Source organism: Pituophis catenifer, unplaced genomic scaffold (assembly GCF_029215685.1).
Source record: "Pituophis catenifer annectens isolate HBS135680 unplaced genomic scaffold, rPitCat1.0.hap2 SCAF_2, whole genome shotgun sequence".
Taxonomy (NCBI): domain Eukaryota; kingdom Metazoa; phylum Chordata; class Lepidosauria; order Squamata; family Colubridae; genus Pituophis; species Pituophis catenifer.
The window spans coordinates 14,251,819-14,262,577 of record NW_027256882.1 but is presented as its reverse complement, the minus strand read 5'-3'; the positions used below and the strand labels follow the sequence as shown (position 1 = coordinate 14,262,577).

General features: G+C 43.7%; 1 pseudogene; it reads left to right on the top strand.

Moving 5' to 3' along the window:
* Positions 1-278: 278 nt before the first annotated feature.
* LOC139309879 (zinc finger protein 420-like) lies at positions 279-10,318 on the top strand (annotated as a pseudogene).
* Positions 10,319-10,759: the final 441 nt, after the last annotated feature.

Below are 10,759 nucleotides of genomic sequence, written 5' to 3'. Positions count from 1 at the left end.
GCCACCTTTGGTTTTGGATGGGGTGGCACTACGCCAAACAGACCCTGTGTGTAATCGGGTTTCTCCTGGACTCATGACTCCTGCTTGAAGAGCAGGTGGTGGTCGTGGCCAGGAGAGCTTTTGTGCAGCTGCGGGTTGTGCACCAGTTATGCCCTTTCCTGGATCAACAATCCCTACTCACATCACTCATGCCCTGGTCACTTCCCATCTTGACTATTGCAATGAGCACTACATGGGGCTGCCCTTGAAGAGCATCTGGAAGTTCCAGTTGGTGCAAAATGCAGCGGCCCGCATGGTTTTGTGCAGACCCCGATGTGCACATGTATTACCTCTTGCGGGAACTGCATTGGCTAACGATTTGCTTCCGGGTGCAATTCAAGGTGCTGGTTGTCACCTTTAAAGCCCTTCATGGCTTGGGATCAGATGATCTGAGGGACCGTCTCTTGCCGGTCACATCTACTCGACCCATCAGAGTGGGGAGGCAGGGAATGCTGCGAATCCCATCCACCTAGAGAGATACACCTGGTGGGATCCAGAAGAAGGGCCTTCTCCGTGATGGCTCCCTCTCTCTGGAACATCATTCCCCCAGTGATTAGAATGCACCCCACTCTAACGCTCTTCTGGAAGGCACTGAAGACCTGGTTCTGCCAGCGGGCCTGGGGAACCGAGAGCGTGATGGAGGCCATTAAAAGGCTCGTGATCTGCTGTCTCCAGGGTGGGGGGTGATTTTATTATATTAATTTGATTCTTTTTTATTAGTCTTATTGTTTTAAATGAGATTTTATATTCTGTAAGATGCCTTGAGTCACCATGTGCAAATAGGTGGCAATATAAATTCAATAAACAAACATAAATAAATAAACAAATAGTTGCAGAAATTGAAACAATGTATCCTGTCACTTTTGGAAGGATGTTATCCCGAGTCTCTCTCTTACAGCAGAAAGTTTCTCATGCTCACTGAATTGGTGAGAAAGTTGTTCTCTTGATTGATAAAAGAAATGTCCAGGTGACCAGGCTGCGAGTTTTTCCTGGACGGTTATCATGTATTAACATTTGTTAAGCATGATGTCATGTAATCACCCATTTGTGACTTCCTGCTGGTTTCCCCATTGACTTTGCTTCTCAGAAGCCAGCAGTAAAGATTGCAAATAGTAATCAAGGGACCGTGGCAGTAGTGAAATGTAAAATTTGTTACTACCGGTTCTGTGGGCCTGGCTTGGTGGGGGGTAATGTGACTGGGTTGGCGTGGCCAATTTTTTTTTTTTTACTTTTAAAACCATTTTTTCTACAACCTCTTCAGCTGAAGATGTTGTAAAAAAAATGCTTTTAAAAGCCTCTGACGATCCCAGCTGAGCCGCACGATCATCAGAGGCTTTTTTTTAACTTTTAAAAGCATTTTTTCGGCCGAAGAGGTTGTAGAAAAAATGCTTTAAAAAAAAAGCCTCTGATGATTGTGTGACTCAGCTGGGCATGGGGGGGGACAGGGATTTTTGCTACCAGTTCTCTGAACCACTCACCGCCATCACTACCGGATCAGGTGATCTGGTCTGAACCTGCAGCATTTCACCCCTGGACCGTGGGATGCTGTTACCTTGTAATTGCAAGCTAGTCTCTGAATGCCTGGATCATGATCATGTGACTGCAAAGTTGTTGTGACTAAAGACAAGGATCCATCATAAATACTACTTGATCGGCACTGTCATAAGTTTGAACAGTGGCCTGCGTTGCAATTATTTGACCTGGATGCCCCACCAGTGAGAGAGTGAAGGGGCCCCACCCTCCTCATGTTCAGCCATATTGCCATCTCTCGCCTCTATGACTATCGCTGACACCCAGAGTTCCCCTCTTCCACATCATACCTGTATCTTCTCTGAAGATCATCCATCTGTGCTTAAACACATATGGGCTTTGCTGTTGGAAAGGCACTCATTTTTTTTTTAAATCGAGAAGGTTTCAGTAATCAAACTGCAGCAGGAGAGGGCAAAATTCTCACAAGTTTCAGATTGGTGACCTGAGATGGGTCATATGGAACACACCAATCAGATTTGTGAATAAAAGCATCCGTTGCACCTGTGTGTGTGAGTTAGGACCATAGATATATTTTAAAAAATGTGCCCACCTGATTTAACACGGGAGTTTCTACAAAATCTGTATGTTTTCTGGGGATTTGCAATCAAACTGGGATGAAGTGTGAGGAACCTTCTGAAAAATGACTTTAGTGTTGGAAGATTTCTTATAGCAATAGCACTTAGACTTATATACTGCTTCACAGTGCTTTACATCCCTCTCGTAAGAGGTTTACAGAGTCAGCCTATTGCCCCCAACAATCTGGGTCCTCATTTTACCGACCTCAGAAGATGGAAGCTGAGCCTGGTGAAATTCAAACTGCCAAATTGCAGGCAGTCAGCAGAAGTAGACTGCAGTACTGCATTCTAACCACTGCGCCACCACAGCTCTTATAACCCCAGAGGTTCTGTGTTCACCTGTGATCCTCCAACCTTGGCAACTAAGACTTGTGGACTTCAACTCCCAGAATTCCCCAGCCAGCTGGAATTAAGGGACTGAGCCCTTCAGTTTCCTCCCTGTTGCCCACCACCACCTTATTATCTTTTCCAGCCAGAGGACTGATGGTTTCCTTGATTCCCCTCTTAATTTACTGCCAAAAACTATATAAAGCAGAAATTGCACCTATCCCAGGAACACATCCATATTTCTAAGAGGATTCTGGGAAGAGAAATCCAGGTACCGAGAAGCAGCAATCAAACCAGGTTCCATCCAAAGGCACTTTGCTTATTCCAGCCTTGCTCTACCTCTGCTGTGCCCATCATAATTGGTCCCGTAGTTCTCCTCCACACCCTGGTGTTGGAAATAGGAATCAAACAATAAATGAAGGCAATCTGGTACCAAAAAGTAGCAAAAGTTTATTAACGTATTTGCAAATATGGGTGCACACGAGGTGGACCCAGATCAAAGCATGCAACAGGTTTTTATATCCTTTTACCCGATGCTCAACATAGTCCTGTTTCCCCATTGGCTGGGTACTATCAAGCTCACAACCTATCCAGAGCGCCTATTAACAATATTCCCCTGAAACTCCCTACCAACATGTAGTGTGATTATCAGGGGTGGGTTTACTTACCGGTTTGCAGCGGGGTGGCTCACGTGCGTACACACTCTTCTGCACATGCGCAGAAGCTTCTACGCATGCCCAGAAGCATTTTGATGATGGGATCAGTGGGCGGAGCCTTCCGCCGGTTTTACTACCAGTTCTATAGAATCGGTGCAAACCAGGGGCAACTCACCACTGGTGATTATGCATCACAGCATAAACCCTAACTTTCCATTGCTCTTTTGCATAAATTGGTTATATTTTGAAATGTGTCAGTTAACCTATTGCTCAGGAAGCACCTCCCCTTTCTTTCTAGACTTTTCTGAACCAGATTGTTAACTGTAAGAACAATACTGTTTTAACTAATTTTTCAAAAGGTTCCTTAACTTTCTAGTTCCTTATTTTATTATGCGAAAGTTATAATGAAACATTATTTTAGAAGCAATACTTCATATTCACACGGGCATCCCCTTCTCACTCCCTGGCGAAATACAGATGGTCCTCGACTTACGGCCATAATTGAGCACCAAATTTTTGTTCCTGAGACGTTTAAGTGAATTTTGCCCGATTTTATGACCTTTCTTGCCACGGTTATTATGTGAATCACCGGAGTTGATAAATTAGCAACCCGGTCATTAAGTGAATCTGACTTCCCCATTGACTTTGCTCGTCAGAAAGTTGCCAAAGGGGATCACTTGACCCTGGGATACAGCAACCGTCATAAATATGAGTGAATTGTCAAGCATCTGAATTTTGATCACATGATCAGGGGGATGCTGCAAAGGTGGGAAGTGAAAAACAGTCACAGGTCACAATTTTCAGAGCCGTTGTAACTTCGAATGGTGACTAAACTAACGGTTGTAAATCGAGGACTACCTGTATTTCCCCAGCAGGGAACCTGGGAAGACTTTTTAAGCGTAAAAAAAAAATCACAATAAAGTTATCAGTATTACGGAACACGGCATGCGCAGTAGACTTTTCCAGCCCTCCATGCCGAGCAGAGGCAGTATGTTGCCTTAGGAGACGCTCTAGCCAAAGTCAGTAAACCAAGGGGCTATAGGGTGTTGCCTCTCTAGGAGGTAGCACTCTCTGACCAAGATTCTGTGAGGATAGGAGGGCGGGAGAAATTTTGGCGGGAGAGACTTGCAGCCGCTCTTCTCCGCCTCAGAAACACTGAGGGAGCGGAGCCCCCACTTCTCCCCCCCCCCCCCGTGAAGCCGGGAAAGGGGAGGGGGAGGGTCCGCCGTGACCGAAGGTGGCCTCGGAGATAGTTTCCCCCCGTTGGGGCTGCGCTGAATCCGGAGACGGAATGAAGGCCCGGGGTTTTCCCCTTCAGGCGGGGAGCGGCGAGGGGCCCCGGGCGCTTTGCAGCCGCCTGTACGGGCTGTGCCGGGGGTGGCTGCGGCCCGAGCGCAGCAGCAAAGCCGAGATGCTGGACCTGGTGGTGCTGGAGCAGCTGCTGGCCCTGCTGCCCCCGGAGCTGGCGGGCTGGCTGAGGGAGTGCGGGGCCGAGAGCTGCGCCCAGGCGGTGGCCCTGGCCGAAGGCTGCCTCCTCGGCCCCGCAGCCGCCCCGGAAATGCTGGCAAAGGGGCGGCAGGTGAGGCTCTTTCATCCTGGGATTCGCAGCCTCTAAGAAATCGCAGATATGAAGAAGAGGAAGAAGTCAGAGCAGGCTATTCTGGACCTTCTCATATTTTGATTTTTTCCTTTTCAGGCAAACCCTTCTTGTTTCAGTTGGTGAAAATTCCCTAGGAAGGACTTAGATCAGATGTTCAAAAGTTATATTGTTCTTTTTTCCCTCTTAGATAAATCTTTTTGTTTTGTTCTGGAAGAAGCAGGAAACAAGGACAAGTATATGACTTATAGCAGTTCAAATTCAAATCTTTATTGTCAGAGTACAACATGTTCCTTTAGTGACCATTCAAAGTTACAGTGTCATTAAAAGAAAGGGACTTACAACCGTTTTTCACAGTTACCAACCTTTGTAGCATCCCCCTGATCAGATCAAAATTCAGATGTTTGGTAATTGACTCATTTATGGCAGTTGTGTCCCCTTTGGCGAACTTTGGACAAGCAAAATCAATGGGGAAGCCAGATTCACTTAACAACCGGGTTACCAAACCTATCAACTGCAGCGATTCATTTGACAACTGTGGCAAGAAAGGTCATAAAATGGAGCAAAACTCATTTAGCAAATGTCTCACTTAGGGACAGAAATTTTGGGCTCAATTGTGATTGTACATTGAGGACTACCTGTATGTAGCTGCAATTTAGTCCAAAGAAGCGACAAACAATGACAAAAAAAATTTTAAGTAAAAGAGGAAAGTTATACATATATGGTCCAAATTCAATTTTGCTGTTATTTGAAAACCCATGTTAAGGAGCAAAAAGATGGAGAGCCCTTTTTCCCTCCTCTTCAAGGTTTTTGTCTCCAGTAAGCACAATCACTTCAGAAAGGAATGATATCCAGTAGAATACTTTACCAAATCACATCTTGAATATAGTTATCTGCATTTTTCAGTTTCAGCAGAACGTATTTGAGAGTAGCACAAGCATCTGATTAGCCACCATGACAGAAATGGCTGCAGTTCAGGCACCCTGCTGACGTGGTTTAGCATTTGTTCACTGAAAACTAATGGGAAAAAGGCCCATTTTAGTATTTGATCAAAGAGATCTCGGGATCAAAGAGATTTCAGGTTATGGCCAGATTAGGAGGAATCTTGCACAGTATTACATTTGTTGTTTCCCTTTGCACTTTAGTCTTTCTCTAGGGCCTACTCTGATTTGTGCTTTTGAACTGTAGAAGGCAGAATGTGTAAGGATGCATATGATATCCTTCCCACACATTTCAATACAAATCCTCTAGTTCAGCTCATCCTTCTGTAGATTGCAGATGACATTAAAACATAATTAAACCCGATTGAGAATTTGAGATGAGAAAAAAATGTATGCAAATTGCCTTTATTAGTAGTCACAATGTTCAAATGGTCCATTTCACCCCCAAAAGCATCTCTGTTTTTATCACAAAGTTTCTTCCTGAATTGCCAGGTTGGTGGCCTTTGCACTGTAAGAGGCACAGAGAAGCCATGCCAAATGGAAGAGATTGATCCTGTCTCCCTCTAGAAATAAAGGTCCTTAAATCTAAAAGAAAATATTTGTGTAGCAAAATATAGAACAGGCATAACTATATCCATATAGAGTGAAAGGCCACACTTGTCAAGTGAAGGGGCGAAAATAAAGAAGCAGCTCCTGATCAGAAGGAAATGAAATAAAAAGAAGCAATAAAGTATTTCACAAAAGCGGTTGGCATTTATCCAGAAATAGCAGCCAGCCACAGAACAGGAGTTCTCAAGTTCTTTCATTTTGATTTGGGTTGGAAAAGTACAATTGGAGATGAAAAAGGTAAGGCAAGCAAACTAACATGTTTACTGTTATTTGAAAGTGGATCATAAATCAGGCTGTTTTTTCAGTTGCAGAAGCCATTCATGAGGGAGTTCTCAGCAGAACTCCAGGGAAGAGGAGATCAATCCAGTCCTGATGAGCGTCCTTTTAGGAGGATCCAACTGGGGATACCTTGTCAGGTAAGTAGGTTTCTTGTAAGAAGTTTAAACTCATTCAGTTCATGAGCTACTTTGGCAACCAAATTTTTAGTGGTGAACATGGTGACTCCATAAAACGATCCAATGAGTTTCACTCATTCAACTTTCAAGATTGTTCTGGGGATACAAATGAAGGGTTGCAAAAGTTGAATATTTCTTAATATCTTTTTAAAAAAAATTAAAAACCAGTTGAAATATAAAAGCCATGAAATGAAACAACAGCAAATATAAAAACTTCAGAAATATGCCAGCATAGACTCTTAAAAATAAATCATATGAAGGACAGATTTCCTGTGTAAAAATGCCTATATCAATGCTAAGCGGATGTAACAGTAAGGCTGATGATCTAAGAGTTCCAGGCTCATTTCTAACATTTTAAAATAGGCCAGGAAAGAGATTTCCAGTTGCTATGTCCTGTTTTCTAAGAAATTAGTATTTTGCTGATCCAGGGGGTTGAGGCCAGGGAACTCCCCTGCCCAAAACCTTGGTGAGTTATTTCAGCCCAGTGAGGGGTTCCCCAAGGGTGCCATTCTACAACTTGGATGCATCTAAGCCGGGTTTTCTATCCTTACAAAAACAGGATAGAGGAGATAGAGGGGGATTTCTCAGCCCTAAAGACTATATGTAGACGTGGAGGGCCTATGTTTGTCCTAGAAAAAATAATCTATATGGTCTCTTGCAAAGCTCTGTTTTCTGTTTTGAAAGTAAGAAAGAAAACATAAGAGGATTGTCTGCTGGGAAAGATTTTTGTTTTCTAGGATTCTGCTCCCTTTGAGGAGATGGCTGTGGACTTCACAGAGGAGGAGTGGGCACTGCTGGATTCTGGCCAGAAGGCCTTGTACAGGGAAGTCATGCTGGAGGTTTCTAGGAATATGGCTGCTCTGGGTAAGGATACTCTTTGTTCTGGGTTTCATTTATTGGGAAAGGTGTTTTCAGTGGCAGGTAAACAGGGAAGATCTCTGCATTAAGTTGCATAAGGTGGTCAGAACTCTACCTGGCCACTAATTTTAAAACCCCTCCTAATCTCAGGAAATTCTGGGTCAGAATGTTTCGTGTGTAGCTAATACCTAGTGGAGGATATTTCCCTTGATTCTGCTCTGCCAGGGCCACCCTGGATGACAAATCAGCCAAGGCACTTCTTGGGCAATTTTGTCCAAGGTTGTCACCATAGCCACTCTTCTAAAACACAACTAAGGCCTTGGCAGAAATGCTCACCATGGCTTTGGGGAAGGCCTTAGATGCTCAAACGGAAATGCCTGGGCAGATAGACCTATCAACAGCAATGTTTTTGGTCTGAAAAATCCCTTGGATACCATTAGAATCTCCTGGATAAAAATTTGCACCCAACACCTCCAAGTGTGACACATGGCTGGTGCCAAGCTTGATGCTCAGATGGGTGTATTTTTGACTGGGGGAGAGCCCCCCACCCCCTTTGCCATCATTATAAATTCTAATGAGAATTCCTGTTTTCTTTTTTCCAAGCAGGTGATGGTGACTGTGATAAGCTGGAGAATGAGAATGACAAGCAGCTAAGGTTATTGACACTGCAAAGCGCAGTATCTGCAAAGAGCCATTCCTTCTCTTTTACTTTGCCTAAAATACTGCATAGCAAACACAAATCACATACAATTGGAAAACCACAGAGGGATTTCAGTCTAAGCAAAAAGATGAAACTATGCATGAAGTGTGGGAAGAGCTTCAGTAACAAGAGCAATCTTTACCATCAGATGATCCACATAGGAAAGAAACCATATAAATGTACAGAGTGTGGAAAGACTTTTACTCAGAAAGGACATCTTGTTTGTCATGAAAGGATCCACACGGGGGCTAGACCTTATAAATGCATCGAATGTGGAAAAGCCTTCAGTACAAACTGTAATCTGACTCGCCATCAGCGGATCCACAAAAGTAAAAAACCATATAGGTGCAAGGAGTGTGGAAAGACATTCACTGAGAGTAGTGATATTACTTCCCATCAAAGGATCCACATATGGGACAATCCATATAAACGCCTAGAAGGTGGAAAGGACTTTATTGTCAACAGAGATCTTACTCAATATCAAAGATTCCACAGAGTAGATAAACCATATAAATGCATGGAGTGTGGAAAGAGCTTCACTCAGAAAGGAAAACTTAATTCTCATAAAAGGATCCACACAGGAGAGAGACCATATAAATGCATGGAGTGTGGAAAGAGCTTTATTGACAAATGGCCCCTTATTGTTCACCAAAGGATTCACACAGGGGAAAGACCTTATAAATGCATGGAGTGTGGAAAAAGCTTTCGTCGGAACTCAGAACTTATTCATCATAAGAGGGTCCACACTGGGGAGAAACCATATACATGCCTGGAGTGTGGAAAGAGCTTTGCTCGGAAAGGATGTCTAACTGGTCATGAAAGGATCCACTTGGGAGAGAGACCATATAAATGCACAGAATGTGGAAAGGGCTATATTACAAGGCGAAATCTGACTTACCATCAGAGGATCCACAACATTGAAAAACCATATAATTGCAAGGAGTGTGGAAAGAGATTCACTGAGAGTAGTGATATTATTTCCCATCAAAAAATTCACACCATGGACAGACCATATAAATGCCTGGAATGTGGAAAGAACTTTTTTTACAACAGTGAATTTACTCGACATCAAACGATACATACAGCAGACAAACCATATAAATGCTTGGAATGTGGAAAGAGCTTCACTCAGAAAGGAAACCTTCAATCTCATAAAAGGATTCACACAAGAGAGAGACCATATAAATGCATGGACTGTGGAAAGAGCTTTATTGACAACTCTCACCTTATTTTACACCAAAGGATGCACACGGGAGAAAAACCATATAAATGCATGGAGTGTGGAAAAAGCTTTTGTTGGAAAGGACATCTTAATTCTCATAAAAGGATCCACACTGGGGAAAGACCATATAAATGCTTGGTGTGTGGAAAGAGTTTTGCTCAGAAAGGATGTCTTACTCGACATCAAACAATTCATACAGGGGAGAAACCATATAAATGCACAGAGTGTGGAAAGAGCTTTGCTTGGACAGGACATCTTTATTCTCATAAAAAGACCCACTCAGTGGAGAAACCATATAAATGTTTGGAGTGTGGAAAAAGCTTTAACTGGAGGAGAGATTTTATTCATCATGAAAGGATCCACACTGGGGAGAGACCATACAAGTGCATGGACTGTGGAAAGCAATTTATTCAGAAAAGTGCTCTTATTAATCATGAAAGAATCCATACAGGGGAGAGACCATATAAATGCACAGAGTGTGGAAAAAGCTTTACTCAAAGTGGGCCACTTAATTCTCATAAAAGAATCCACATGAAGGAGAGGCCATATAAATGCATCTAGTGTGAAGAAAGCTTTAACAATCACAAGACATTTACTCACAAAAGAATCATGCTGAGGAAAATTCATATAATGCATGGGGTGGGGATATAGTTTTACTGGGAAAGAACATCTTATTCATCATGAAAGGATCTACGCAGGGAGGAAACCTTGTAAATGGACAAAGTGGAAAGACCTCCAGCAGAAACTCCTATCTGACTCACCATTAGAGGATTCACACTGGAGAAATGTAATTGCAGGAAGTGTGGATAGAGTTTTACTTGTAAAGTATACCATAGTTACATAGGGTGCCTTTCCTGCTGCCTTGAAAGAGGCGGTAGTGAGGCCCCTCCTCAAGAAGCCTTCCCTGGACCCGGCTGAATTAGCCAACTATCGTCCAGTCTCCAACCTTCGTTTTGTGGCGAAGGTTGTTGAGAGCGTGGTGGCACGACAACTTCCCCGGCACCTGGATGAAGCTATCTATCTAGACCCGTACCAGTCGGGCTTCAGGCAGGGGTACAGCACAGAAACGGCATTGGTCGCGTTGGTGGATGATCTCTGGAGGGCTCGGGACAGGGGTTGCTCCTCTGTCCTAGTCCTATTAGATCTCTCAGCGGCTTTTGATACCATCGACCATGGTATCATGCTGCAGCGGTTGAGGGGGTTAGGAATAGGGGGCACCGTTTTGCGGTGGTTCTCCTCCTTCCTCTCCG